Source organism: Canis lupus, chromosome 15, assembly GCF_011100685.1.
Source record: "Canis lupus familiaris isolate Mischka breed German Shepherd chromosome 15, alternate assembly UU_Cfam_GSD_1.0, whole genome shotgun sequence".
NCBI lineage: Eukaryota > Metazoa > Chordata > Mammalia > Carnivora > Canidae > Canis > Canis lupus.
Window position 1 is genome coordinate 17,525,660 of NC_049236.1, and position 5,915 is coordinate 17,531,574.

The window sequence follows — 5,915 nt, forward strand, 5'->3', positions numbered from 1 at the left end:
TAGAATGTTTCCTTCTAAAAATGGAGGGACATGATCTACTTCGAAATAAATTACTTAAGTTCAAAAAAAATAAGTGGCAATCAATTGTTATTTGTTGCTGCAACAGTATTAAAATAACAGTAAGGAAAATTTTTAAGGAAGAAAAGCATCCATAATTCAATCACTTTACTGTGATACAATCAATACACTTTACATTTTCATTTACATGTGTGTTTTATTTAATATAACATCAAACTTGTTCCTGTATTATACCAAGTTTTTATAATTATTGCTTTTTGGGAACTTTAATATTCCATTCAACTAAATGTATGGATTGTACATTTTTATGTGGTGAGATCAATATTTTCCTAAAAGGAGGACTGTCCTTCCACATAGCTTGAAACTGATTTTTGCAGGATGTAGGAAAGGAAATTTCCACAAGGGGAATTGGAGAAAAATGAATGCCACCACTACACGATAATGACCACTTAGAATTATTATTCAGGGATTCAGATCCTCCTTCCATACATCACCAATCCTTTTGTTATATAGTACAGTTATTTCCATTCTTTTATTGTAAAAATTCATATCTCAGTTAAATCTTCATAAAGATTTGTCATGATGATGTTTTGCAAACTGTATTAGGACTCATCATCTAATCTAAAACTGCCCCTGGAAAATCCAGGATATAAGACTACTATATGCATGTATCAATTTTTCCCTCTGGGGTTTTTATCTTAGAACAGTTTTCTGGGAGAGAAATGGATTACTCAGTTCAAAAGATAAGATTGCATTTGTGATTTTTGAAATGGACTCATTCTAATTCATATCATGCTTGACTTGAATGAAATGCTTTTTTAATTTTTTTGCCCATTTTTGGACTAGCAATTGCATAAATTTGATTATGAAGATACTAAAATGTTTTTTTCATCATACCAATCATGCATTTTTCTTACGTATTTTCTTAATCCTTGCTTGCTTTTTAAATCTATAAACCAGAGCTAATGATAATGCTTTCCTCACAGAATGGCTGTGATGAATAAATGAGGTTAATCAGAATAGAATCTTATACATAATATGTATGCAATTGATGTCAGTTAATACTAATACTTTTTACTTGGAAAGTTCTTTATCATTTACAAAACACTTTGACATACTCTCTCAATTCATCCTCACAAATTCTGTGACAGAGTTAGGGTAGACATTCTCATACTTTTTGCAGAGATGAGATTCAAAGAAACCAAGCATGTTGTTTAAGGCTACATGCGTAAGTGAAGGAACTAGTTCCTCTGACTTCGGTATCAGTAAGAATTTTGCTGTGCCAGCACCTTCTCTCCTAGAAACTATGGCCATGTTCTATGTAGCTACCTTACGAACTGCATGGCATTGCAGGTCAAAAGCCTGGATTTATCTAATAAATGAATGCTGTAGAGGAGGCATGCATTTGGGGAGATATACTTATAGGAAATTCTTTATGATTAAGACAATAACTAAGTAAATTACATATGATTTATGTAACAAATATTTGGATAACTATTTGAAACTCAAGGTCTATCCAGGAACCCAGAATTGTAAATATTAGACTTGGATTCAGCTGTGTAGAAGAGTCCCAAGTAACAGCAACTTATACAAAGTGTTTGGGGTTTTTTTTTTTCCCTCACACATACACTTCTAGAGATAGTTCAATGGCTGTCCAGAGGAAGGCAGTTCCAAGATGGCATCAAGGACTCAAGCTCTCATGGCTTTTGGTAAGTCCTTTTTAGTATATATTTTCATCCTCAAAGCCACCTTGTTATCCTAAGACAGCAGCTGGAGCTGCAGACAGCAGGAAGGAGGCCACTCTATTACACCTGCAATTTTGATTGAACAGAAGTGTGCTACATAATGACCCCTATGTAAAGGAGGCTACAACATTTGATTTTTCAAACTGGGTACCTTGCCTCCAGAATAGAACTGAGATTGTATTAGGCAGGAAGATAAGAAAAGTGATAATAAGTATGCATGTAACACACTCTGCCACACATGTATTGGGAATTAAATAAGAAAATACAGTGATGGAAATTAAGAACTAGACCCTCTTCTCAAGGATGCCATTTTAGGAGGTTGATTTTCAAGCAAATATTTATATCCAAATAAATAGCAAGATAGTGGCTATTTAGTGATTTAGTGGCTAGAAAATTCTTGAAAGACAAAAACGCCAAAGAAACAAACAATCCAATCATGAAATGGGCAAAAGACATGAACAGAAATCTCACAGAGGAAGACATAGACATGGCCAACATGCATATGAGAAAATGCTCTACATCACTTGCCATCAGGGAAATACAAATCAAAACCACAATGAGATACCACCTCACACCAGCGAGAATGGGGCAAATTAACAAGGCAGGAAACAACAAATGTTGGAGAGGATGCGGAGAAAAGGGAACCCTCTTACACTGTTGGTGGGAATGTGAACTGGTGCAGCCACTCTGGAAAACTGTGTGGAGGTTCCTCAAACAGTTAAAAATAGACCTGCCCTACGACCCAGCAATTGCACTGTTGGGGATTTACCCCAAAGATACAAATGCAATGAAACGCCGGGACACCTGCACCCCGATCTTTATAGCAGCAATGGCCACGATAGCCAAACTGTGGAAGGAGCCTCGGTGTCCAACGAAAGATGAATGGATAAAGAAGATGTGGTTTATGTATACAATGGAATATTACTCAGCTATTAGAAATGACAAATACCCACCATTTGCTTCAACGTGGATGGAACTGGAGGGTATTATGCTGAGTGAAGTAAGTCAGTCGGAGAAGGACAAACATTATATGTTCTCATTCATTTGGGGAATATAAATAATAGTGAAAGGGAATATAAGGGAAGGGAGAAGAAATGTGTGGGAAATATCAGAAAGGGAGACAGAACGTAAAGACTGCTAACTCTGGGAAATGAACTAGGGGAGGTAGAAGGGGAGGAGGGCGGGGGGTGGGAGTGAATGGGTAACGGGCACTGGGGGTTATTCTGTATGTTAGTAAATTGAACACCAATAAAAAATAAATTAAAAAAAAGACAAAAACAAAGAGGAAAAATAAAAAACATGAGACATTACAAAGCCTAAGATTTTAGTCAAAACTCATGAATGTGTATGGAAAAATTAAATATAAATTTGTTTCCCAAACTTCAACAAAGCACCTCACATGCGTGGTACTTAAGAAAAATGAATGATCAGTATGATGAAAAAACATTTTAATATCTTCATAATCAAACTTATGTAATTAGTATTCTAAAAACAGGCAAAAAAATTTCAAAAAGAGTTTCAATCAAGCCAAGCATGATATGAATCAGAGAGTGGGGAACATTTCTATCTTTGGAATACTAAATTACCCAAACTCAATTCTGGCTCTGAAAAAAAAAAATTCTGGCTCTGATTTCATGACTTCCTTCCCAGAAGTTTGTTAAATGCTCATATCCTCTGGAAAAGAAGATGTTACCATTCAGATAGAAATCTATCACTCTCTTCTTTCTTCTCCTCTCTACCCCCAATCTCAGTTTGTAGGTTCAAGTTTCCTCTGATAAGATTATGGGCTCTTTTTCAATCTTCCTGCTACAAAAGTGCTTGATATTGGGAAAATGGAGAGGAAGGACAGAAATGGTGGAGCTTGTGGGTGGCTCTTATTGCAAGGAAAATAGAAAATTCTCCTAGAAAATGGAGAAGGGTCTTGTTTTTTTTCAACTTTCAAAGGATATGATACAAAAGTAGTGAGAACTGACTCCCCAAACCGGACTAGAAAAGAGGAAATCATGAAGTAGAAAAAGTTGATAAGAGGGAAAAGAAAGGAAACATCATGCATACTTGGGAGAAGTCACAAAGTTAATGAAGCACTCTCCTCTGTGCCCTAGCTCTTCCCACCTATAACTTAATAGGGTGCCACACCCATGTGTGAGAGAGAGCAAAGGCCATCGTGGAGGAAAGAATCACAGAAAAAAGGCTTTTATATCCTTGTTGCAGGAGATGCAAAAAAGCCCTTTCTGAGAAATTTCAGCTCTGTCTCCACTGAGCTTCACTTCCTCTGCTCAAAAGTATCCTAACTGCTACCCCAGTACCAGGTAGAAGAACAAGGAGTGGAAACTGTAAGGAAGAAAGCAAAAACGGAGCATCTCCCCTACACAGAGAGGCTGGCCCTCGCTAGGGGAAGCCAGAAGCCTCAAGCTAGGCAGGGGCTAGGCGGAGATTAAGGGAAACACCTGGGTTGAAGCTTGCCACAAGTTAACTGGCCAAATGAGAAACTGTCATTTGTGGACAATTGGAGCGATGGCTCAGGTAATGCCATCAAAACAAATTCCTAAGGACAAAGGATACGCACTCCACAGTCCAGAATTGTGCTGTATCCCTAGGATCTCTGCCCCAGTGGCATTGTATCTCCTTGGTTTGAGATCTAGTCCAGGCTCTGACAGCTCCTGGATACCACAATAGAGAAGGAATATCAAGTATAGCAGGGCGTTCTGTTTGACACAGTCAGAGACTGCAGTGTGCGCTCAACACACAGCCTTCCTAAAATGCAAGGGGGTTGCCGAGGGGCTCATGGAAGATGGCCACAGCAGTTGTGGTGACTGAGCAGAGCCCAGTGACAGGATGCTTCCCACATCTGCTATGTTCAATGCATATCTGAAGGGATTCCCCCTAAAGATGAGGATCGTTCTGTCTCTGATCAGTGTTGGCACTCGCAGGCCTGCATATCCCCACCAGTGAAACAGTTTGCTGACTACATTTTAAAAACCCACTGGTGCCAGGAAAGACTCCGTACACTCTCTATACTGGGTACTTGGCACCAGAGAGAGTCATAACAGTCTCAAGACTGGCCGGTGATCTCATATGGTGAGAGGAGTCTCTGACAAGAATCTGAATTATCCAGAACAGAAAGTCATGACTGCTGAGCAGGTCAAAGCTGGTCTGATCCGTGGGCGTCAAGTTGTACGGGAGACACGGCCAGCTCAGCCCAGGGGCAGAAGCAGTTTGATGTGAACATTCTCGTCTCAAGACGCACACAAATGTGAAGCATTCGAGCAGGAAAATAAATCTTACGTGAACCCAGGGTCTACCACTGAAGCATAGTAACCCCTCGGCAACAAATATTATTCCTTCATTTGTGTTGTTGATATCCAGGCCTCTGCAGTTGGCACATATGTGTATGAGCTAATTGGAGACGATATAAAAGTAAAAGGAATTGAATACCAAAAGATCCTAAAGCCAGGCCTGCCTTGCTGCTTTTTATCATTCTTCTACTCACATTAAGTAATCAAACATTTATAAGCCACAAGATTGTAGCCCTTTTATGACATTTTGCAATAAAATATGTTATCTTCTGTTAATACAATGTCCTAAGCTTCTTGTAAACTTTAAGAATATATTCTTCTGTATATGATTTCTATGAAAAAATGTCCACTATATGGTAAATGGTCAGGTGCTAAGAAAAATTTATCCTTGTAAATGCCCTCAAAGTTGATATTTGGAACTTCACAACAAAGAGTAGTGCATGAGGAAAAGGAATCTAGACTTTTTTGCATAAATTTTCCTTTTGGAGGGATCCCTGGGTGGCTCAGCAGTTTGGCGCCTGCCTTCAGCCCAGGTCATGACCCCGGGGTCCTGGGATCGAGGCCCAAGTCGGGCTCCCTGCATGGAGCCTGCTTCTCCCTCTGCCTGTATCTCTGCCTCTCTCTGTGTCTCTCATGAATAAATAAATAAAATCTTTAAAGAAAAAAAATTTCCCTTTGGTAATAAAGTTACCTTTCATTTGTAAAAATAAATAAAATATAAAATGTAAGGAGACAATGGAAATCCAATGACTCCGCATCAAGTGTGATATTGAGTGACATTCACAAGGAGGTTGATGGTTTTGCAGGGTTAAGTCATCTTGACAATGAATCCCGGGGCCTTTCTCCTCAGGCCTCT